Source organism: Molothrus ater, chromosome 13, assembly GCF_012460135.2.
Source record: "Molothrus ater isolate BHLD 08-10-18 breed brown headed cowbird chromosome 13, BPBGC_Mater_1.1, whole genome shotgun sequence".
Classification (NCBI taxonomy): domain Eukaryota; kingdom Metazoa; phylum Chordata; class Aves; order Passeriformes; family Icteridae; genus Molothrus; species Molothrus ater.
Window position 1 is genome coordinate 1,291,786 of NC_050490.2, and position 25,947 is coordinate 1,317,732.

A 25,947-nucleotide genomic window follows, 5' to 3' on the forward strand; every position below is an offset into this window, starting at 1 on the left:
AAAGCTGTGAGAACTTGCTCTGCAGCGTAGGATTTTCTCATATTTCTGCAATTCTTGTTTGATGGGTGGGAACTTGATAAACAGCTGTTGTGATCAGATCCTTAAAAAGTCTTGGGAAACTTTAGAAAACTCTAAACCTAGAACAGACTCTGCAACATAACCATGGATATGTTTGGTCATGAAAAAATACTTTCCCTTCCTAGGTAAACAAATTAATGCATACTTTTATAACAAATGCATACAAAATGCATTAAAAGTATGCATTAAAATGCATATAAAAGTATGCATTAAAAAATGCATACTTTTATAAGGTTCTTGCAAGAAAGCTCAGTATAAATTGAAGAATAGGTTGCTTTTGTTTCCTTGGAATCTTAACTTTCTTTTGCAGTTGGGATTTACAAATGCTACCATCTCAAAAATCCAGTATGCAGTTTATTAAGGTATTATGCAAACCAAAGCAAGCTTCCTGTTTAGCAATTATGTGTGCAGATGTTGTGTGATGAGTTTTTTATTGGAATTCTTTTGCTTTCACTAAATGATTAGATATCTCTCATTTTGAAGTGGTTTATAAAATCCCAGACTGAATTTTAATTGCATCTCTAGACCTCAGAGGGGCTGGTTCCAGAAGGGGCTCTCATCCCTGGGGTGTTCATTGGCATCCTGTTTGTCTTTCTTCTGTGATACTCTTGCCAGAAGAGCTGAAACTGAGTTCCTTCCACCCTGCTTTTGCTTGGGCTCTGGGGAGTTCAGTTCTAGGTGACAACAGTAAAGGAGAAGTGTTTGTTTACTAGGGAAGATTAAATAGGTGACACAGTGATGGTGCTTGGAGTGTGGGACCAAAAAATCCCTGGAGGAACAGGCCACAAAGCCTGTTGAATTACAGGGTGGAGAGAAGCAGACTGAAGTAAACGGAGTTCCTCTGGAAAATATCCTTCAATTCACAGTGAAGAGCTTCCTTTGACTTCCCAGTGGGCACATTTCCTTGCTCCATGTGCCATATCCCTGCTTTCAGGGTTTCCATTGCATGCTGTTAGCACACATCTCCTTTATCCATGGATAAAGGCATCTTAGAACCTCAGCAAGAGGCCAGAGTGAGTGAAATTGTATCAGGATTCCATGGCAAATGGCAGTATAGGCCAGGGTACTCTCTTGGGCATTTAGGTGTTTTTTCTGGGAACTAAAGTGCTTCAGATTATGCTGCTGTTGTCTTCTAGTGGGTCAAGTGATTTGAAGTTCATGAGTGGTGTCAGGAGGGTAACATGTGCTCATTTACAAGGTGCTCAGGGGAGTAAATAGAAAAAAACTCAAATATGCATTAGTGCTGTGGAAAACCAATACATACAATTTCTGACAAATGGATTTTGCATTTTTCACTGACTGTAGCACTTCTCCCAGTCTTTCTATGACTTGAGCTTTGATGATACACTTGGGTTACTTCCAGGATAGCTAATGTGATGCTGTACAGTGTGTGAAGTTCAAACTGTAGAGGTCTGTTGATCTAAAGTTCAGCACTTCTGCTTGGCTGTCAGTGGTTGAGCTGAATGAGGAAAAGTAGGAAGAATAAGTGTCTGCAGTTTTTCTTCCTTATTAGAAGCACTGAGGGATCAAGTTCAGTCTTCACCAGATAGAAAACTCAGTAGGATTTACATTTACTCAGTTTACATTCAGTGAGAGGCCCCTTGGTTTGTAACTGTTCACTTGGACTCTTTCAAATCATCTGGGGATTTTACTCAGCCTCTTTCTTCCTCCAGGGAATGTGGTTAAAAGAAAGGTGTCTGCAAACTTGTCAGTACAGATTTGTCACTGTCAGGTTCTATCTGAATCTTGATCTCATTATTGTGAGCTTCTGTTTAGTTTACCAGGAGTTCAGCCATCCTGCCATTTATGCAGGAGAAAAAAAATGAAAAAAAACCCCTGCATTTTCATTGCAGTTGTTGCTCTAATGTAAAATTTTTTAAACTGCTTAAGTCCATACTTGGGTCATCTTTAAACAAGAATTTTGTTGGAGGTATATTGAGGAAAGATGCTGGGATGTCTCAGCCTTTATTTGATTCTTCTAATGCTGCAGCTGCCTCTGCATCCTCTTTTTTTCCAAACCACTGCAACTGTTGTGGTCCTGCTGTTGTCTTCAGTGTACACCACTGCTTCCTTTTAGCACACTTAACTTGTTCATCACCTGCTTGCTGTCAGCTTTCTCTTCTTTGCAGCCTGAATTTCCTGACTTGGCTTTTTGCCTGCTGCTGCAGAAGGCTCCTAAGGGAACAATGTCAGAAAGGTCAAGCTTCTTTAATACGACAACACTGTCATTTTTTGTTACTTTAAGTAATTTTTTTCTCTTTCCCATTTTCAGATATTGTAAATTATTTTCTAAAATTACCCTGTGTAATTTTTCAGTTGTTACTTAGAGTTGATAGTAATTAAAGGGGCCATGCATGTGGTTGAAGTCAGTTTTTTGGTTAGGATCTGCTTAAAACTCCTAACATTGATTTAGGTACAAGTCAGGGGCTGTATTTCTTCCCATTTCATCCGAGTGAAGTTGGTTCCACTGAAAATCTGAGCTCTGAGCATGGGTCAGCAAATAGGTGACTTTTCCCTAATACCAAAGGACAGGGACTCAGCAAAAGCTGTATTTCCTCAGTGGATTGACTTGCACAAAGCAGTTGTTTTGGGGAGCCACAAAAGGTGCTTTCCCAGGTGTTCAGCCTCCTGCAGTTGTGTGTCTCAAGCTTCTTACCATCAAATGTGAATGCCACAGCCAGTTTTTCCATAAGCACTGCATGGAAGGAGGAATTGCTGCCAAGCCCTTCTCTTTATCTTCCCCTTCAGCCTGCTGTTTTCTCCCCTCTGGTCTTCAGGTTGCACATCATTGCTGGTCCTTTTCAAGGCTGTATTTGCTTTGGAAAAGGCACTGTTGCTCCTCTCCATATCCACAGAACCAAGGCAGCTGAAGCAATCTCAAGCTATCAAGCACCTGTGCAAGGCTCTGAAAGATTTCCTAGCTTTAAATACAAAAGAAATACTCAGTTCTGGTCCTCTTCCTTTTGTGGTTTGTGTGGTTGGTTGCCCTTTCAAGGGTAAAGGGCTTGGAAACCACAGGACTTTGCTTTTATCTGGGTCTTGTTGAGGCTGTGGTGGCCCTATTTATGTCTCAGCCTGGTGGACAAAGGGGCTTCTCCACTGAGAGGGAGAGCAATTGATCTCTTCCCATCCTTACCTGAGGAATTAGTGCAGGCACCTTTGAAGGCTGAAAGGGGTGACAAACAAGGTGTCCAAGTTCTCCCTTGGCATTCCTGATTTTATATCTCCAGAAGGCTTAACCTACTCCACAGGAACTTTCCATCAGGACTTTCATGTTTACTCTTAACAGTCTCTTGAGCATGTGCATTGCCTTTAGATTTAAATAGTGTAACCTGAGAGGAGAGCAGTATATCAGCACTAAATATATCCTTACAGAAGAGCCCAGAAGTGCAGCATTTGAAATCAAGTTTTTGAGAATAAGAAGGACTTTGATGTTTTTTTATAAAAATACCATGTAAGCAGTTATTTTTATGTGGTAGTGTAATTTAGTTCTAATTTATTTGTACATTCTCCTGTGGTACTATTAGGGGTATAGGAGCTGGTTTAGTGAAATTAATTTGAAGCAAATCAGTTGGGGCTAAATGGTAGTTTTTAGTTTGTGGGGACTATGGATTTGCTGAAGTAACAAGGTGTCAGAGTGTAGGTTGTAGGCTGTCATGATTGTTATGTAATGCCCCAATCTATTCCATTTGATGGCAGAAATGGTTGAAATTGCACTGTGGTGTCCATAGTGGAGTTTGTTCATTGAATGGTAGTGGAGAAACACATGGTTGGTGAAAATTTTTGTGTCATTATTGCATGAAATTTTGCATGCTGATTAAGCAGTTAAATTTTGTCTTGTCATATGAAATATGGTATAGAGTAGAAATAATGACATAAGAAACCCTGAGTGGCTGCAATTGAATCTTGTTGCATTTTATAGTATGCAGGTGCTGAAATTGTCTTCAGAGGCCAAACACTGGTGTTTGGCCTCTGTGCTTTGTTCAGGTTTTAACTATTAACTTTCTATAGCTGACCTGCTGTGTATTCCAGAGGTAAGAAAATGACCTAACCTAGCTGGATTTTCCTTGGTTTTTAAACCATAGCAGTTTTCATGTAGGACTCTCCTGTCTGAGCACATTACACATAGTGAGAACAGACACAGCCAGGAAGAGGCAGCTTTGCAAACTGCATTTTACAGAGGAAACCTGTGGCAGCACATCAGGAGCATAAATGACCTTCAGTGCTGGGACAGCAAACTCTGCCCTTGACTGGATTTTTCTGCATTGCAGATGCTCTCAGATATGTTGGTTGCAAGCTGATGTTCCAAAAATGGACTTGGCTGTCAGGTCTTTTTCTGCATAGTTCTAGTCAAGTTAGGGATGTTTATAAGGAATTGGGGGGAAGCATGAGAAATTCTGTCAGCTCTGGGAGGCAGCAAACAGGAAGGGAATAGGATGCCAGCTTCCTCTTATGACACATGTGAGTTGGTTTTGGTGTTCCACTCAATAAATAAATAATTTTGAATAAAGCTATTTCTAGTCAAGGTTGTTTATTAGGTAGGCTAGAAATGAGGAAGACAAACAGTTAAATGTTGCTAAGAACATCTTAAAACTTGGATTTCCCTGTCTGAGGATAATTACAAGTATTCAACAGGTTTCAGGTTTTGGAGAGCCTGATGTAAATTGGTTGCCTCTTTTGCTTCCTTGTTGTTCATATTGCTTGAAAGGACTGTGTTTTGTCTTTGAGAATGCTAGGAAAGAATCAGTGAGCTTTGGTTCATTGACTGTAAGCTCCTCCACTTTTGTCTTTCCAGAAGCTCTGCATGTAAATGAGGTGGTATTTCATGGCCTAGATTTTAGTGTTTGCCTGCCTCTTCATCATGCTCACAACTCTGTGAAACTCCAGGATTAGAATGTTTTACTTCTCCTTCCCCTTGTCTGGGCTGCCATTTAGCATGCTCAAAGGGCTCTCTTGGATAGTAGTGCTAAAAAATGTACATATTCACCTTTCCCTGGTTGATTTTGGAAATGCCTTTCCTATAGGTTCATCTTAGACTGGATCAAGCAAGACAGTGGAAAACCTTGTATGAAATAACCCATGCCAGAGTCAGAAGTGATTAAACTGTGGCTTTAAACAGCATAGCTGTCAAATTACCTGAAATTATCTAAAAATGCTCTAACAAAGCATGCATAGCATATTAAAAGGTACAAAAGCTATGAATCTTGGCTGTGATTTTTTTCCCCATCTCTAGATGAAAACATTACCAAAAACATCTGCAGTTAAGTAGAAAATGCAGCACCAGTGCAGGGCTGTGTTGTAGAGTTGGGCTGGAGTTCTGATGCCCCTTTCTTCACAGTGTGGGCCAAGTTAAATCAGCTGATTTACTGATATATCAGTAAACTCTCTGAGCATGCACATGGTCTGCCACACCTGGCATTGTGCATCCAGAATTAAGCTGCTAAGTGAAGAACACTGAGCATACTGGTTGAAAATACCTGATTTTTCAGAACTATTTTTGTAAGAAAGAAGTAACTTTCACCACAGTTTGATTTAAGAAAAAGGAATGCCCCCTCAAACTTGAACTAACAGCAAAACAACCCTTGCAAGCAGTTTTCCAACAGAGAACTCCTCTATTCAGTTTTTAGACTAGACATTCCTTAGAAATAGAAATTCTTTTTACACTAGACATTCCTTAGAAATAAATTTAAGAGCAATACCAGGATGTCTAGTTGTCTAGAAAAAAACCTCAAATTTCCAGTTATCTTTAGCAGGTATCAAATAGCACAGTAATTAATTCCCTTGGAATCACTGTTTTAAAATTTAGTTTTGTTTGGAAAGCTGGCTGCTTGTTGATGAACATTCTGACATTAGTGTCTACAAATCTTAGTTACAGAAAAGATAGAAAAACAACTATTCTGACTATCATTTAAATTTACAACTTGTGTGGGAAGGCAAATTCCTTGGGAGACTGAATCAAATAGTCCCCATAACTTCTCTGGAAACTGTCTCATTATTGGAAGTTTATTTTTGTGTGAATATTTAATTTGGAGCAGGGACCTTTGAAAATTTAGATTTTATAGTTCATAACCACAGAAACATGGATTTTTTTTTTTGCCTCTGGGCTAAATTCAAGTATTGTTCAACCCTATCACCCCAGTGCAGTGTATTGGAATAAGGTCACAGCTGGAATTTGACCGTGTGGCTGAAACGTGCTCTGCTTGTTGACAATGCCTTCTCATTCTGCAGCCCATATTGCTGTGCACAATGCTTTCTGTGAAATAAAGCCCTGCAATGCCAGTGGAAGCTTGTTCTGGGTGACTGGGTTAAAGCAGGGCTTGTGCAGCCACAAAGGAAGGTGTGGAGGTGCAGTGTGACTTCAGCAAGGTTTTACTGCTGTCACCTGGAGCTGATTGTGCAGTAGGGTTGCACATATGGTGTCTTCTTGAAAGGGTAGGTTAGGGCATCTCTGGTAGTTTAGGGCATCTGGAGGTTGGCATCTCTGCTGGAATTGCCCATTTAAAGGCTGACAGCTTCCTCCAGCCCTCAGAGGGGTGACTGCATTCATGAACACAGTGAGAATGGACCCCATGACAGAAACAACTGCTTGCTTTTTGGACCAGTGGGAAAGCTGGGAGTGCTTCTAAATCCCCTGTGGAGAATGAGAGATGTCTTGGAACATGTCCTAAACCTTGGTTGTTTCAAAGGAGTGCCTGGTAGGGGGAACTGCAAAGCTGTTGTGGAGCAGGTGCTGCTGGAAATGAAAGCTAAATGGGAAAATCACCTCCTTTGCAACTTGGAGATGGAAACTTCAGAGAAACTGGGCTTCAAGTACAGAGCACAGAAGTTTCTGGGAGAATTATAAACCACCCCATGACCTTGAAGAAAGCTGCTGTGTTTTTGTGAGGGTATATTTGGCTCCCTTGTGATGAAAACACCTGAAGTTGCCAAGGTCCTGGTTGTTTTTACACTGGTCCTCTTTGCAGCTACTTTCATCTCTGAAATTCTTCAGAATATCTTTGATTGTCTTAGTATTGCAACCATGGGGCAGGTGAGCATGGCTAGGTGTCCCTTTGTTCCCCAAAGCCTGATTTCTGTGAAGGTTTTGGGCAGCAATGACCTGTCTGTTCAACTGAAGCACACAAGTCAAGGCAGAAGCTTCTGCAGATACAGCTGTTAATTTATGCTTTTACTGTTATCCTGATGTTGTTGTAAATTTTGATTTTTTTGTTTTAAAAGGCTACTCTGTGATAGTTGTACAGCACCCTTATACACACTTCCTTTGTACAGAGGCATTTCCTCTGAACTCTTTTATTTCATGTATCAGTATTACTTATCAGGTTGCTTTTCTTGTCTTACCATTTCTTGACTGTTCTCTCTGCTGCCTGTGTTACAAACAGTTAGGATTGTTAACATTATACATACCCATATGTCTAGGGAAAATCATGGAAGAAAGAAATGAAAAAAACCTTCACTTCTGTTTTTTGTCCATTTTTTTTCTCCTGCTTTTCCTTTGACATGAAGTTCAGTATTATAATTTAATTGAAGTAATTCTGTCACTTCAGGCATATATGTCCTTGGGGCAAGAAGGCTTAAAACCTCAGAGACACAGACTGTCCATCATAAGGCTTTTTTACTTCCTCAGCCATCTGGTGGTTGTGGAAAAGTCTTTTCTGTCACCTGAATTTTTGTAAGCCTTCATTTCTGGCTCCATGCAATCAGGGGCTGATACTCTCCACCTTCCCAGATTTCTGTGCAGCTGCAAGGATACAAGGAGGTAGCAACAGTGCCAGAGCAGATGAGCTCTTCTCAAATGCACTGGCTAAGTTCTAGGCAATTGTGGGAATTTCTTCAGATTTAAGATACTGATCCTTGGTCTGTTCCCTGACGGGGAACCTCTCCCCTCCAGAAATTCAGAAATATTTCAGAAGAATTGGATATTGCAGAATTGAGTATTTTACATTGCTAAAGCTTTGCTCCTCTGCCTGTTGTGTGTGTTTCTGAAGCCACTCTAATGTCTTGCAGCATTTAGTCTTTGTTTGATCCTGCAGTGGTGCTTCTAAACACAAGACTTGGTCTGTCACTCTCCAGGCTCTGACTGATGTGTGCCCTGTCACTTTCTAACCAAGAGAAAAGTTTCCTCTGTAAATATTTGCCAGTTGCCAGTTCAGGGCAGCATTCCAAGTGGCCAACATGTCAACCAGAAGTGTTTCTTCCCACATGCTTCTCCCCATGCCAGTCCAAAAAGAGCATTTGGCTGGGACATTCTTGGCAGAATTGCTTCCAAAAGCTTGTGGTCCATCTGCTCCTACAGCTAAGTGTGTCCAAGGAGCCAGTAACACATAGTTGTAGAAGACTTGAGTGTTAATCATTCATCAGAGCAGCTGGAGTGAAAGGAAATCCAGAACACAGCTCTGAGTTGGGCTGCTCTGAATTTTCAGACAAGTCAGAAGCTTAACTTCCAGAGTGCACTATGACAGGAGGGGAATCTATCACTTAAAGCATAGTGAGGAGTACTTGGAAGTTGTTGTGATAAAACCCATTTAATATCTAAACCACAGATTTAGAAACAGGGCAATAAAAATGCAAGTTGAATTCAGATCTTGCCTGTTGGCCTGTGAAGTGTTACCTACCAAAGTACAGTTGCATTATTTCACCAGTTTGCATGAACATGCTCACTTGCTGTGTTCATCCCAAATGGCTTTTGTAATAATGTTGTGCTAATCATTTACTTAATGTTGTTTCATGCATTTCTGTGATCTGTGACCAAAATGAGTGCTACTGAGCAGGTATTTTACTTGTTGCATTCAACAGTCACTTGCATTCTTGATAGACTCTTTGATTTTAATTTTAAAATCTCTGCCTTTGCCCAGCAAAAGCTCCCTGGGCAGAAGTTTCAGACTTTTTTTGCACTAATCTCTGGTTAGTGCCTGTTCTCTGGTTGCTGGGTTCAATCTGTAGCTGAGCTGCTGCATGACTGGACCTCCAGATCTGAATGTTCCACATCAGCTTCATTTGTCATGGACTGGATTCTGCCTGGATTGGCTGTTGCTGTTCTCATGTGACACAGCTGGCGTGTCTGCAGCACTGAGGTCAGTTGTCACCTATGTGCTAACTTGATCCAATCAAACCATTAAATGCAGAATTGGACACAGGTCATGATTATTAAATTTTGCTTTTCGTGCAAATTGTCAATGTGGTGTTTTGGCTTTTTGGCAGAGAATGGAAGAAAGGTTAGGGAGTGTTGGATGCAGTAACTGAAGGTCCCAAGTTTGCATGTATTTCAAGCAGCCTGCACTATAAGTTTTGGGTTGCATTCATCTTCCTTGCTAAATCTATTTTTTGCCAAAACGTTGAATATGGGCTTTATATGCTTGGAGAATTAATACACAGGAAGCATGTCTTCTCTGAAGTGAGACTTTGGGATGAAAACCAGAGAGATTTTAGCAGAGCTGTTAAGATGACTCAGCTGAGTTATAACTGTAATTTCTCCTTTCAAAATCTGGAAGCAATAAACACTTCAGATGTGCTTTTCTAATGCAGTGGAACCAGTCCCTTGGGCAGACGTTGCAGGAAAAAACTTTTGGAATTAACTTTGGATATCAACTGTATGTTATTGTGAAAATCCTGAAATGCAATCTGCTGACTGGAGCTAAGAATGCAATGTTGTACTTCTTCCTTTCTAAAGCCCTTCATTCTGTGCACACTGATGTTAGTGTTTCAAAAAGACCAGATAGGAAAATTGCTTGATTTGCTCTTTTTTTTTTGGCTTCAACTCCAGGACAATGAATGGAAAAATTAGTGAAAATACATCTCTTTCTGGGATCTCTGTTATTCAATGTATTACAAGTCAGTTCATACCATACAAACATTTTGGTGTGTTGCTGACATGTTGAAAATGCTGAGTAGTTCTGTTCTAATTTTTTTTTTTTTTTTTTGCATTTGATGGTTTTGTTTTGGGTAGGGAGTTTTATTTGAGGGTTTTTTGGGGTTTTTTTTAGCATGAAATCCTGCAGCTGTACAGGGCAACCACGCTCACCCTTTCTCAGTGGCAGGTGAAGGGCATTGTCTCCATCTGCAGCTGCAGTGTTGCAGGTCCACAGTCACCTTAAACAACTGAAGCCGGCTCTGAGTGACTGAGATTGTTCAGTGCTTGAAGTTTTTTTGCAGTGTTTAAGCAGCTTGTTTGACATGAAGGCAAACAATGCTTTCTCTTTAGCAAATTGCCTCGGGGTGACCTGATTTGAATTTCTACACAGCAAGATTATGGGAGTGTGGGCTGGTTGTGGAGGAAGCTTACAGGAGGTAACTTCAAGGTGAACCACAGTGAGGCAGGAGGCTGGAAATGGAGGCAGCTCCTGTGTGGGGGTGAAAGGACATTACTTGGGATTTGACAGTCTCTGTGCACATCTGACTTGGTTCAAGACCATATCAGTGCACAAGTCTGATGGACACTTGCTTGCTGTTTACCCTATTGAAGAAATATATTTATAAAAAACCCCCTTCATCTAAGACCACCACATATCTAGAAGTAGGGGAAGCATCTTGAAAAGGATTATTTCGTGTGCTGCTATGTAACTCAGGTGCTGTTTCATTCCAGGAATGTGTGCTTGGAAAGCTCAGTGTGTCAAGAGAAGGCATCTCTCCTCTATTTACTGGAAGGGGGGAGTGAGAAGGAGGTTGAGCTTCTCATATTTTCAATTTCAATTGAGTATTAACTGTATGCATTTCTTAGGTATGTGTTTTCCAGCACTGCCTCTCCTCCTGCCCCCACCTAAATAGCCCTTCCTGCCAGTGTTCTCCCCTAGGACACAGTAAGTGCTGTTCATCCTGTCTGTGAACACTGCAAAGCATCATTTTTGTTCTTTAGGGGACTTGAAGGGAAGTAATTAAAATGACAGGAAGTGCTTGGGACTGAAAGATTTATGTCTGTGGAAAGATCTTATGAAATTCAAAGCATATTTGAATCAGAAAGAATTGATTTGGCAGCTGCATAGTTAAAGAAGTGCTGTTTCTTTCTGAAATGTTAACTTCATGTCCTCCAAGGCAAATCAGACAGAAAGGGAGCTGCTTTATGCATTTTTGGTATAGTGAACAGCACTCATGTGTGCAGTCTGTAAACATACTAAATTCTCCCTTGCTGAGGAACACTAATAAGTAGTAGTGATTAAAGCTGCCTTTCAAATTCCCCTTCTCACAGTCACATCAAAAGACATGTACCTCCTTCAAGAAGTAAATGCAGGAGGTAGACACTGAGGTTTCTTCATCTGTTTGATGTGTCTTCACTCACTTGTATAAATGGCTGTGATTTGGAGAGGGAAGTGTATTGAAAGTAGTTTAGAAATCGTGGTTAATGTTGAAATTTTGTATAGGAGGTTTGATACCAAGTTCTGGTACTGGGAGAACATGGGCTGCAAGCATACAAGAAAATCAACCAGTTGTGCCTTGGCCTTTCCTCCCCCCAGAAATGGTTTATTGGATGTTCTCCATGTTTCCTAGTGTTCTGAAGTTGTGTCTTTTCCCAAGTGCTGATGTGGTTTGCACCTTGGGGTGTATCTATACAATAGACTTCCTCCTGTTGGGAACTTCTCACCCTGACTGTGTTGAAAATGCAGAGTGTGCTGATGTGATGGAGTGTGGAGAGCCCCTAGCTGAGGTCATGGTGAGCTCTGGAAGAAGGCCACGTGTGCTTGCATGTCTAAAGTAACAACATCTATGTACATACGTGTATGTATTTAGAGTTGGGCCAGAATCACTTCCCCCCACACTTCACTAAGTTGCATTTTGTTTGGTAACCAGGTTTCATTCTCAGGAGGTCTAGGACTGGTGCTGTCTGTCTGTCTGTCTGTCTGTTTGGAAATTCTCTGTAATGCAGACTGGCCTGGCCCATCAAAGGTTTGTTGGTATGCCCACAGAAAGCAATTCCAATTTGTTTTGTATCATTCTGGTGTGAGTTCAAAATACTTTCTCACATAAATTTCTATGCTAACATGAACTTGGATTATTTAGTATAGTTGTGATTTAGTGTGTTTCCTTGAGGGATATATGTTGCCTAAATTAAGTGTTTAACAACTTGCTGTGAAGATATGGAAATTTTACAAAGCACTGCTCTTTAAAAGGAAGCTCTTCAGTCTGCTGAAGTAATGAGGATGGTATAAAAATGGAAGATCCAAATTTTCTATCTGTTGAAGCTGGGTTTCCAGCGCTTTGGATGTGGACTGTCTGAACTATTACTCTACTGACCCTTTGGATGCCAGCATAGACCAGCCCAGCTTTCTAGGAGTGTGTTTGGGAATTGGCAAACCTGCTGTTAGTCATGCCAAGGAAGTAAACTGTCTGTTTTGTCTGCTGCAGTGTGAGTGAGCCATAGTTCTGTTGTGAACAGATTTAGCTGGCAAACTTTGCTAACTGCAGTCAGCTTGAGCATTGCAGCATCAGAATGGCAGCTGCCCTGTTCTGGTAGCATGCTCTGGAGAAATTGTACCACCAGCAAAAAACTGGTGCTGTTCTGCTGTGGCATTGGTTTGGTTTTTCTCTCTCTCTCACCTGCCCACTGAAAGATTACTTTGGTCATTTTATTGCCTCTTCAGCTCATGCACCCACCCTGGACATGAAATCTCAGCTTTTAACAGCGATTTTGGCAATGACTTCATTTGCAGGAATTGAGGCAGAAATGGATGATGAATTGCATGTCCTTGTTCAAGGTGGAAGCGTTCACATTGCAGACAATCTCAGTGGGCATTGGGCACATGGCCTGTTGTATCCTGGATTGATATGCCTTTTGGGATAAGTAGTTTAAAGGGAAATGTGAACCCACTGTAGAATATTGAGGAGAAAGGTTTGAGGCCTGACTGATTAATGACTCAAAAACAAAGCAGCAGTGCAGGTCCCATATTGTTGTTTTTATGGTAGTTGCTTATGACAGCTGAATTCACACCTTTTCATAAAGGTCATGCAAAATGCACTATTTTTTATTTATATTGCCATAGGAGGGCAGAAACTCAGCAGGTGCCACTGAAGCAGTGAGTCTTTGCCTTAGACTGCTGAATTACTGATTCTGTAATGTTTAGCACCATAAATGGATGAGAAACCTGTTTAACTTTGGCCTGAGTGCAAGTACATATTTGAATATTCAGAGTGTACAGCACCACAGCATAGGAAGAAAATAATTCCTTTGCTGAGGGATTTCTGATATTTGGGGTTGTGTTCACTGCTCAGCTCCTGGTATCCTGCACCTGTTCTACACTGGCTGTTCTTATGAAAGCTAGGCTTAGCATCTTGTTTAGATTTGTTAAACTGCTTGCAGGCTGTATTGAAATAAAGGATAACATTAACACAGATTCCAAATTGTAGAAGGTCAGAAACTACAGGTAGTGTGAATGGCACCTTGGTGAGCAAAGTGCCATGCACTCATTTTTGAGGAGCTGTTGTTTCACATCTTTACCTGTCATTTTAAGTTACTACACATTGTATTATACAGTTGCAAATGATGTGTTTAGCTCTGCTTTTAAAAGCCTATATTCTAAGCTCAAATTTATATGTGGTATTTTCTGGGGTCCCCATGGCAGGAAGGAAATGATGAATCTGACTCCATGTTCTTAGAAGGCTAATTTATTATTTTATGATATTATATTAAAGGATGCTATACTAAACTATACTAAAGAATAGAGGAAGGATACAGACAGAAGGCTTAACAAGATACTAATGAAAATCTCATGACTCCCTAGAGTCCTGACACAGCTGGACTGTGATTGGTCATTAAGTCAAAACAATTCACATGTTGGATAAACAATCTCCAACCACATTCCAAAGCAGCAAAACACAGGAGAAGCAATGAGATAATATTGTTTTCCTTTTTCTCTGAGGCCTCTCAGCTTCCCAGGAGAGAAATCCTGGGCAAGGAGGATTTTTCAGAAAATGTGACAGTGACATCTGCAGCCAGAGATTTTAGAATGAAGGAAGAGCCATTGGTGATGGCTGTAGTAGTGAACTCCTGGCAGATATCACACACTAGTGGTTGGAGCTGTCATTGTGTGGCCGTTCCTGTGCTGGGGTGCGAGGGGGGGTTTGAGGGGTGGCAGCTCCCAGTGCCCTGGGCAGGGCAGGGAGGCCTGGCTGCCTGACCTTCACACCATCCCTGGGCTCCCAGCTCCCACCTGCTGCCTCTCAGCAGAGGAGCAGCTTTGCCATTTGATGCCAACAAGACAACTGCTCTGGGCAAACGTGTTGCAAAGAACTTACCAGGGGTGGCTGGATGTGAATATTTGCTGTAGCTTTTTTGTAGTATATATAAAAATATATAATATTAAAAAATATATATATAAAATATTAAAAAATTATATATATAATAAAAATCATAGTAATAAAAAGATTGGAAGTTGTCATTTAACCATAATCGGAGCACAACTTGCTTTAAACAAGGTTTAAAGTCTTTCTCCTAGACAACAAAATTGGGAACTTTTTGTAAAAATTTACCTAGAGGGGAAACTGGAGTTTAGAATAAAGTTCAAATAATAACTGCTCCTTTATGAAAAACTATTGATTGCTCTTAAAGAGCCCTGAACAGAAGGCAAGTAATATTTGCTTGACAAAAAGTTCATATTCATGAGAACAGAACATGAATCACAGAAACTTGGGTCAGCAGCATAATGTAAGAGATGAAATTTACATAATTTTGAAAATTAATCAGAGTATAGCTGACTTTAATGATCACAGCAGATACTTTTTCTCTGCTATATACAAACATGAAGCTTTGAGAAGAAATGAATGCCAAACTTTGCTCTTGTGGTGCAGAATTTACTTGTTCTAGCTTGTCAGACTTCCTCAAAACTATTATCCCAGATGTGCAGGTTGTTGTAAGGATTGATAAGGAAATACAGTAGTTAAAATCTGATAAGAGTGAAGCAATAATAGGTCCTGAAGGGCTGAAAGCTGAGTTTTGGCAGGCCAGTGCAGGGATGAGCTACCACCATCTGTCAGGTTCCCAAAAAGTCTGGCTTGAACCAGCACTTTAAAAACTTCACCATTTTTAAGGAATAACATTTGTTCCAAGTAGGGAAGAATTGCATTGGAGAGTAGAGTTTCATATGGGGCATGGCCAAATTTGCCTAAATGCTGAAAAACCTTCTAGTAGGTGAATTGTGATCGCTTATGGAGTAGTCTTGAAGCAAGTAACAGAGACAGGTAAGAAGGAGCTAGAATTTAAAGAAGTCACACTCTACAGGACATCTGAATTAGTACCAGCCTGAAACAGCCATTCAATATCTTTATTATGTGCAAGGAACAGAGTTTGGAACTTGATCATAGAACTAAACTCCTCAATGTTCCAGATGTCCTAAACCAAACTTGCCAATGTCCCAAAGTGACTGTTCCCCTGTCTGTAGCTTTAAAATATTAAGCTATCAGCAGATTCATTTAGCAGAGGTGATGCAGTGAAGGTGAATGCCAACAGGATTAAAACATACCCTGTGTAATGGACCACAGATTTGGGGTTGGTTGTGGTGAAAAAAACCCAAACCCACACAATCAAAGAAGTACAAACAAAAAGAACAGCCCACAGAACACAGCATAGGAAAAACACACATCAGAAACCCGAAGGAAATACGTGGGCAGAAAGATCTTCCACGTTCAGCAGATGTAGTATGAGATGATGCTGGAGTTCATGTTTGATCTCAGTGAGCCTGAAATTCAAATGCTACTGAAGGAAACTGTTACCACCAAGAATGTAGAGAATACCAAGGAAATATCTATAAAGACAAAACTGTAATTTACTTCTAATTCATAGTGTAGGAATCTGCAGTAGAATTGAGAAAGTACATTCTGCCTCAGTGCTTTTCTTTATGCAATTTTCTTGTTCCATAAATAACATCACTAGCATTTGAACCAAAAGCATTTCAGAGAAATGTAGCTGCACCTAAGCAAAGAGAGGAGGAGGGGGAGCCAGGGGGCTCTGCTAAGAAATACTTCAAATATTGAGCAAGCCCTGTGTAAACCTCTGCAGTTCGGTGCTTCATGCCCTCAGTGCTCCCCCCTCCAATAACTGTAAACAGATCCTGGGCTCAGGGCAGCTGCTTTGCTGACTGGGCTTCTAGGCAGCCTGCTTCCACCTCTGACTGCATTCCAGGAAGTGAGGACAATAGAATAAAAAAACAGGGATTAATTGGTTTTTTTAGGTACTCTCTCTCTTTCTGTTGATAAGTAAAAAAATGTATGGCTGCTTCAGCAGTAAATTAACCCACGTGAAAAATGAATGTTGTTTCCACAGTCATGTTTATTCCAGCTAGTCTTACAATATATCATCATACAAGCAACTTTTGTTTGCCTCAGACTCCACAAGATATATTCAAATTTCTACTCTTAAGTATTTTGATGACTTAAAATCTACTATTTAAAATTGTCATTTTGAAACATGGTATTCTATTAATTGAGTTACTCTGGTAGTACATGCAAATTAATTGTGTTGTTTCGTCCCTTGATGTAAAATGTTAAGACAGCAGTTGCCCTACCCCCTTCCTTCCTAGTCTCATTAACACTTGAGTAAATAGATAGACCCTCCTGATAAACCACAGAAAAAGAACTTTCTAGTTACCTATGTTTGGTATACAGCTTGGAAAAACCAAACTATTGGGGTTTTTTGTGTTTGCTTGATTTTTTTTTTCCTTTTTATTTTAAGCAATGATTCTCTTTTGGAACTGCCTTTGAAAAGGGCACATTTCAAAGCAGTTTCACAACTGTTTAAATCACCATGATGGTAACAACATATATTGAATTGGAAAATTTATCTGAGGCTCTTTGTGTGGTGCAGCTAGAAAGAAGCAATATTGTGATGGTCACTTCTACATTCTTCTCTGCTACACCTGGTTGTGCTCTTTGCTAGATGTGGTGTGTTCTACAGGCATTCAGGTGTTGATACAAGTCCAGCATTTGTCAGCCTTCATTGCTGGTGCTTCTGAGCAGAGCTGCAGATGCCTCAGCTGCTGTTTGTGCTTGCAGAGCATGGGGACTGGAAGGGGCTTCTGGTGTCAGAGCAAGGACAGGTGGCAGCTGCAAGTGACTGAACTGCTTCACAACTGCCCTTGATACAAATTTTAGAACTTTGCAATCTGTGCAGGTATGGAGAAGGACATAGTGCTGGAGGAAGTGGGGGGCTGGTGAGTTTATGGGCTGTACTCAACAGGAATTTGGCATGTTACTGCAATGCAGATCAACCCTACTGCACTGATACAGCCACCCCAGGGAATGCCCAGATACTCAGATTGCTGTGAGCTGAACTTGCTTTTATCCTCACCTTATGTTTGAGGGGAAGCCCATGAGGTGCAGGCTGCTGCCATAGCTTTAATTAGATGTAATTGTGCATTACTTGCTCATTACTGGGAACTTGGCAGGCATTGAGAGGTTGGATGAGTGTGATCAAGGATCTCCATTTCCAAGTGGAAAACGAGTGCATTGCCTATTTTAATGCAGGTGATCAATTGGGTGCTGAAATAATTGTGGTATGTATCCTGCATTTACTCTGGCCTGCATTACATCTGTTAACCTGTAGTTAATAGTTGTGTTGGCAGAGAGCTGATGTTGCTTAAAAGTCCACTGAAAGCAAAAAAATCACTTTTCTAACCAACCAAGACAAGAAAAACATTCAGTGATGAATCTGTTTTATCAGAAATGTTTTTGCCAGCTTTGGTTGGTTAAAATTTGCAAGAATTCTTTTGTTGCTGTGGGCTTTTCTCAGCCAAAAGGCATTCCCTGCCATGGAGCTGTATGAAAGAGTAACTTTATTCTTTAACATCCTGGTCTTTCTAAATTGATGCATAAACTGGTTTCAAATTTAGATAGCTGCTGTGGATCAGAACTTCATTTGAACTTTTAGGTTGTCCAGGAGATATAAGAATGGGATGAGAGCCTTCCATAACTGCACACATGGAGCACAAGGCTTTGCCAGCAGCCAGACCTAGGCCTGGGTGATGCTGAGCCTGGGGTGTTGGGAGATACTGGAGAGATGCTGGTGGTTATTTCAGAGCACTCTGGGCATCCAGAGTTGCTAAAGGGCTTGTGTGCAAGCTGATTTCCCCATCCTCATGGTTATTAAACCAGTATGATATATTAGCTTTTGTTCAGAGTAAAAGCTGACAAATGATCCTAAGAAACCTAGGGAGGGGAAAAAAGAAAACAAACTCTAATAAACAAAGCCTGAAAATACCCAAACAAGAAAACCCACCTCCTCAAAACACCCAAAGCCTGAAACAGAGTTTGTCATCTTTTAAAAACAAAACAAAACTTTTTTTACCTTTTTTTTTCTTTTTGCAATCATCCTTTCAGAAGGGAGATTGCCCAGAGAGGACTGTGTTGTGGTGTTGAAACTGTTATTCCACACAGGGACAGTAAACCATGGAAAAACAAGCTAATGCAAAATAAATGGTTTTGAGAGGTCAGTGTGATAGTTTAATTTATGTTAGCACCCAGACTTGTGCTACAAGTGGTTTCATCATTGACACTTTTGGCAATGTCAAAGTGTTTACCTGTAAAAAATAATGAATTCATTTTTTATGAGCTCTTATGTGTGAGTAATTTAGAAGCCTGGACTGAAATTTATTTTCTTGAGCACAAAGACATTTTGGAATGCAAATTCTGACTCCTGAAGGGAAAAGGAAACTTACAACTTCCTGAGTTGTTTTCTTTCCAGTGTGCTGACAGAGAAGGTACTTGAAAAATAGAAACTATTGAACTGGGGATAAGAAAGTAACTTGTTTGTATTTTGTGTTACAGACTTGGTTGCTGGAAGCCTTCCATGTGATCAAACAGTACTTTCAGACAAACTAATTTTCTATTAAATGAAGTTTAATTTTGAGGTAAGGTCCTGTTTAATTTTCTTTGTTATGCATATAATGCCATAAAACCGACAGTAATTTAAAAGCTTGTACATATTAGTATCAAATTTTCTTTAGAGAGTATGTGAAATGTATACTTCTGTGACTGTGTTTATGAAGAGGGAATCTGAGCTGAAAAATAAATGTGATGAATGAACATTGAAGTGCCAAATAAATATTGTAATTAACAGCCTGGAGATTAACCTGACTATGACAGACATGGACTGTTTTGAAACAGTTGCCAGGGAGACTGGAGAATATGATCATGTAATAAGTGATTTCTCTGAGCCTTAAGAAAATGGGCCATGCCTTTCATTGGTATGAAACAAATAGCTGAGAAGATGACTTAACTCTTTCATCTGAATACATGCAAGAGGTGGCAAAAAGAACAAGGAAAAATCAGTACTAGAATAACTTCACAGATACATGACTAATTCTGTACTGTAATGCTCTCAGAAGAGAATGTCACTAAATGGTAAAATTGGCTTTGGGCAAGATGTTGATAAATCTCACCCCATGTTCTTCATCTGTTGGAGTTCCTTTGACCTTGTCCACATTACTGTTCTAAATGTGGCTCTGCCTTTGACTGCTCATCTGGAAATGGAGCTTGAAATACTGAAAGGTCGCTAATGGAATTTTGTCCTGCAATTCTCCATGTTTGAAAAATGTCTTCAGTGAACTTTCAAAGCAGCCTATAATTAAAGCAACATGTCAGTTTGTATCAAATATGTCTAAGGACAAGGTTAAATGAAGGTGGTTTAGGTACATATTGAAGCAGGCTTTGCTAAGAAAAATAACAAAATGTGTGAATTTAACTTCAACCATTTTAAGGCTGCCAAGCTGACTTTGAGCTTATTGGTGGGATGTGCTCTTGGTGAGCACATTTGGTGTAGGAGGGGGTTTGACTGCACATGAGCACACAGCTGGCAGTGTACTGGAGTCAGTATAATCCAAGTGACATGTAATGTTTGCCCACACTGTTACCCCTGTTCCAAGTTCAGCTGGGTTTCATGATTTCTTTGTTCCTCTGTCTCTGCTGTAGAAGCAGTGGATGTTTTGGGGTTCAATCCTGTTCCCTTCTGAAATCTAGGTTTTTCTCAAATCCTGCTCATAAATCTTTATAAGGACTACACCACCCTGTGATTTTTGTCCTTCCTTGTCCAGTGGTTGTGAGCTGTTTTTCACCTTGGGGGTATGGAGTGCTCTTAAAGCTGGAGCTCAGTCTGTGCTGTCCTGTTGTGTGGCTGTGACAGAGATGTTAATTTGATGGGTGCAAGCACACTGTTCTTGCTGAGCTTTTCTGTTTTTATTAATGTTGCTGATTCTGGTAGTAACTGAGCTTTCTGCAGTCTCTAGCTATAGGTCTTTTTCCTTTCCTCAGCTACTCTTTTTTTTTTTTCCCCTTTTTATCCCTTTATTAGTTGTTCAGAGCTCTTTTGACTAGCCATTCCCTCTTTGTTTCTTCTTTTGGAAGAAGTGTTCTTTTTTAATAAAAAATAATTTAGTAATCAAAAAGCAGAGTCTGACATCTCTGCCTGAACCTGAGGTTCAAAAAACAAAAAAGTTTAAAGCTGGCACTCAGCCTTTGAGATGGTGAGAAATGGTGAAGTTTTGACACATCTTGTTGTTCCTTGCCTTCCCTCTCTGTTCAGGTGCTGGCATCAGAAAGTGAGGGAGCATGCACTAAGGTCATTCAACCTTGCTGCAGTAGCATCAGCCAAAGCATTATTGTTCTAAAAATTGTAAGCTGTGACTGGTAATGTGTGTGTGGTAAATCTCAAGGAGGTGATGGAGGCTGTAAGAGCAAGAAAAGGGGTTTTTAGTAGCTATTTGAACCCATTGGAAGGAGATTGCATGATCTGCTGTTTTTCTCTTTGGCATGGCACCATCTGAGTTGTAGACTGTGTGTAAGCTGTTGCCTGTAGTTTTCCAGCACTGCCAGGATATGATGACAGCTCCATGTGACCACCACCTTTCTAATGAGGGATATATGCTGGATTCCAATTGCTGTCTTCACTGACATGAAGGTTTTTTATTTTTACTATTTTTTGTAAACTGTTTTCTATCTCCCTGACATGAAAATTGATAAAGAATGGTAATTTATTTAAAAATTGTTAATCTCACGTTGATACCAAATTGTGATAACTTGTGAGAAAAAATTGTCTAGATAGTACTACAGTAGATGGAATAGAGATCTGACTGTTTAAAGGGTAGAAACATAACTGAATTAATTATAATTTAGATTTAAGTAGTGCTTGGCTTTGTTTTGAGTTCTCCAATAGGTATTGTCTGGCAAAAAGTGTGCTAAAGTAGTGAATTTACATGATGCTGGACTATGTGATTTTAAAGTGCACTTCATTGTTCTGTGTGTGGCTGTGTGAACATAGAAGGGATTTTAGTGCATTCTGTGTTCTTGAACAGAGAGAAAATGGATTCTCTTGCTTGAAGAGTACCTGTAGCTGTGACTGGCACCCACTTTGCCATGCTTTCCCTAATAGAAATGACAGTCAGTCTCCAAGCTGTCAACCTGAATTTCCACTAAATGAGTGAGCTCTTTCCCAAGCCTCCTGCCTTTTAAATAGGCCTGCAAGAAATAAGTTTTCCAACTCCGAAATCTCTTTGCCTTCATCTTGAATTTGTGAGGATTCTAGGTGAAGAATTGAGGCTTATTGTGGAGATCATAGTTTGGTTGCCAGCATGACAATTGTGTGAATCCTCCACGTTTTCTTGGCTTACTTAAATAAGTGGAATGCTGGCTTGCTAAGACTACGATTACATTCATTCCAATAACATTTGATAAATGTTTAATTTTTTTCTGCCTCACTTCCTGTTCAAGTGATCTGTTTTAAATAATTGAATTAATTGATTTTTGGGACAAAGGGATCAAAAACCTACTGAGAGCAATTTCAGTGCCTGTTAAGTCTATAATTTCAGATGAATCAGTGAGAGCAGAGAACCATTCCATATAAACCCCATTACAGGACTGGCAAAAAATGACTCTATTTGAGCCTCACTAATTTTCTTCTGTGTAGCAAAGCTGTTTTTGAAGACTTAACAACTCCATCTAATTCTGAATGGTGATGCTGATCAGAATTATCAATGTGGATTTACTTCAGTGATTGCAGTAGCTGAGTGCATTTCATATTATTAAATAGTTCAGATTCTGGAACAAATAAGGAGGCTTGGTTATAAAGCCTGTGAGAAACTCAAGCAGCCTATTAGTTGCCTTCATGTTCCTTAAGGTAGATAATCAAGTAGATGTGTATGAGGTAACTGTTGACTGCTGTTCTTCTTAAATAAAATTAAAAGTTTTTAATTTTTAAAAGTTTACAAGTTTAAAACTTTTAAAATTTTTAAAACTTTAAAAGTTCCGGGGCAGCATCAGATGATGCTCAGGAGGGTAAGGGTTTTGCTGTGGGGATTTTTTTTCCATGTTCAGGAGGGTGAAAGGAAAGTAAAAGAAGAATCCATATATGATTTACCATGATGGTTTATCTGGGACTTGGCAATACTGTTTCTCTGCCAAAACATGTCAGTTAAAAAAAGAAGTAAAATGGAAAATGCAGAGTAATAGTTAGAGCACAGCAGGTGAACCCAAGAAGTCATGTCCCAGCTGTGTCATTAAATGACTCAGGGAAGAACTCCAAGGGATTTATTACATTTATTACATTTATTACATTTATTACATTATTACATTTATTACATTTATTACATCTGACTTTGTGGTGCCTCCCAAGAATGGCAGGTGGAGCTCAGAAGTTTGAGTGGTCACTTCAATTAATCCAATGGGGAGGGAAAAAGCATTGAATTGAGTGTGCTCAGAGGTTGTAGACCTAGGCATAAAGGCTTTAAAATTGTCCTTCAAAACATTACAGTATTTAAGCAGTTGAAAATAGTGTGAATATACAGAACTGTTCTAGCCTGGATTTAACAGCCCATTTTCTAGTTCAAGCTATTCTTAGTGTGATTTAAAATCTAGGTGAAATGTTTCAAATAGTCACTTCTGCTGCTTTGGAAAACCAGCTTTCTATCAGCCAAACCATTCCACAGAATAGGAACCATTTTTAATCATAATTTATTTTTTTTTATCCTATAATTTACATAGGTACTACAGATTGGACAATATATTTGAAACTGTATAGACATATATATTTCACTGTAAGCAAGTTGCAGTGCTTGAGATGGACCCAGATTTACCTTAGAGAAGTTGAGCTTAAAAAAATAAAGCACCCCTCTAAAACCCAACAAACCCTTTAAAAAGAGGGAAAAACACACCCACAGCAAGTGAAAATGTCTTCTATACATCAGATGCCATTTTATTAGTAGTCTGTGCATGTATTTACTCCTGTCCTCCCAAGGACTCTGGGGGAGGAACCTGGCCAAAGGATGTGATTCTCTTCTGGTTTCGACAGAAACTCATCTTTCTGCTTTTGCTTTTCTCTTGCAGTCTTCTTGCAAAATAGGAAAACAAAGTCTGGAAGGCCTCTTCAAAGACATGTCATTGACTGCCACCGTGAAGCTCTTGCTGCTGAGCCCTGTGATTTCTGTGTTACAGCTAGCTCCAGTCAAGCTCTTGGCTTATCTTATCTAAAAGCTGTTTCAGCTCTGTCTGGGACAGTGACATTCCTTCTGTAGTTCTTGTAATTCATACTTCCTTTTGAAGATTTATACAAGCAAGTTAGTTTGCAAATATGCCTTTTGACTTGAAAAGCAAGCTGAAGTTCAATTGCTAATAAGCTGACTGTCCTATAAACAACTCTTAATTAGACCCAAATATTTTGGTCTCTTACATAATTCTGCTTAAGGGAACTTCCTTGCTGGGCTCTTAGCAAAAGAGATGCTGTTGCTGAATGACTATAAAGCATGAACTGAGAATGGTGTCTATTACTGCTAATAATTACAGCCTGCTCTCATAGTAACCTTTCAAAGCTTGTCCTGGTTCATCTTTGTTTTGCTGTGGGGATTTTTTTTCCCAAGTAGTTTGTTTGTAAAATTTAGTACTGCATGCTACAGCTAAATGCAGTAAATTTTTCCTGAGATTCTTGAAGTTTTTTAAGGTAAAAAACTTAGCAGCACATGTGGTGTGTGTATACAGCCATAGTGGTTGAGCAGGGATTTGCTTAGGGCAGGGGGGCATGTGAGAGTTCTTGCACTTTAATTGTCTGTGCATACTTGCAAACAGAATAAACAATGTGTTTGGTGCTGTATAGTGTTAAGTTCCCTGTATTCTAACCAATGGAAGGAAGGGTTATGCTTTTTTAGTTGCTTGTTCAAACTTCAAGAGTTCTGATCAGCCACCCCAGGCAGTGTGTGGTGTCTGAGGTTGTCAGGCTGCTTTTGGACCCTCCAAGTTGATCTCTTTGTACTTGCTGCCCATTTAGAACATCAGCTTTTCCTCTCTTGGTTTACTGCTCTTACCTTCTGCTCTAAGCTGACTAGAGGGAAACTGAGATACTGTTTTGTTTCCTTTCTGACCAGAAGAGATTCTACCCCTAATGACAAGACAACTTCCACTCCAGGGCTTACAAATGTGATATTTGTGCATGAGTGATAGTTACCCCTGAAAGCACCTCACTACACAGTTCCCAGTGGAATGGCAGCAACCAGCGATGACATCTTCACAGTGTCTTGTGCAGCAAGGAGTTGATGATGGCCTTGCTGTGACATGTGGGCACACATTTCAATATACAACCCACAGATTTGGTTCCTATACTGGAGAATCAGCTTTGTCTCAGAAATGCTGTTCATGGCAGCCCTTAAGAGATTGTGGTATAAATGAGTTACAAATTGACAGCAATGGAGCACTGAAGAGAGGCCTCCCTGAAAGGTGCAGTGCCACCTCTTTTATGGTAAGATGCCAACACAGGTGCTATTGTGAGTTTAGAGTAAAATGGCTGTTGTTACTCTCTGTGCCTGTCTGCCTGCCTTGTGGTTCCATTATGCTTGATTTTTGAAGCATGATGCTTTCATTTGCATTCATAATTTTGGAAGTACACAAAGCTATCAGTTCAGCTGGGTTTGTACTTCAGAGTGCATTTTGCTCACAGGGGTCTTAGCAGGCACCAGTCCACTGAACAAGTGCTTCCTATGTACAATAGAATTAGATGTTCAACCTCTGTGAGCAACAGAAAATAGCATCTGTCCTGTATTGCTGATGCCCAGTGCCAGCAGGTACTTGGTAGGAATACTGAAAAGAGTAGAGGACTTGTGTTCCATTGGATGTTGTTACAAAGTTAGTCTAGTATAAAAATACATAACTTTGCCTCTATGAGCATGTACACACACAGGCTTTGAGGCTGTGGCAGTCTCATGACCTAGATTTGTGTTTGCTCAAGCTTGAATGAACCAGTTAAGAAATATCTCCAGGGAGACAGACCTTTACTAAATCATGACAGAGCTTTGCTTTTAACCATAGCACTGGCACTGACAACTTTCTTTAACTGAAAGGGTGTGGTCCATGTCTGGGAATGTCAGTGGTGGCTGTTCCACCTTTGCTTGGTTGTGAAATGCAGGTGGTTTTGGGCTATGTGTTACCTCAGCTCACTTGGCAAGGGTGGGAAATGCACATGCCCTCATAGCACTGAGCTGACATTTTGCATTCTCTGTTTGCTTAGCATTGCACTTCAGAATATACAGATAAAATCATGGCCTTGTCAGCTCAGACACCATAGATATGAGGGTAGGAATGGTACAAATTAATCCAGGTGAGTGGTAAATGATCAGGGAGGTCAGTGTGCACTATCTGGTCTCCCCTCTAAATCCCCTGTCTCCCTGAATCTTTATTTTGCTATTTTATATTCTTTTATTTTATGCTTTTGGCTTGATGGTAGTTGATTCCTGTTGAAATTCTGTGATGCAAACTTCTCTCCTTGTCAGTGTTGGGAGAAGCAGCTATTTACCCTGTGTTACATGTCTCTTGGGAGGCCTTGTAAAATGCTTGTTGAGATGACTTTGCTGCCCCTTGCCTTGGTCTGTCTATTGTACAGCAGCTGACGAGCCCAGTGCCACCCTCCCACTCTAGCAGAGC

At 40.1% G+C, this 25,947-nt stretch overlaps 1 protein-coding gene across 3 annotated transcripts in view; it reads left to right on the forward strand.

Annotated features, from left to right (window-relative positions):
• The window catches only part of TLN2 (talin 2), a 144,382-nt gene that overhangs the window by 24,432 nt on the left and 94,003 nt on the right, over positions 1–25,947 (forward strand). For all 3 annotated transcript variants that reach the window (XM_036389867.2, XM_036389866.2, XM_036389868.2), the window contains one exon: positions 18,820–18,902. The gene's annotated coding sequence lies outside the window, so the exon portion shown is untranslated. The remainder of the gene's footprint in view (positions 1–18,819; positions 18,903–25,947) is intronic.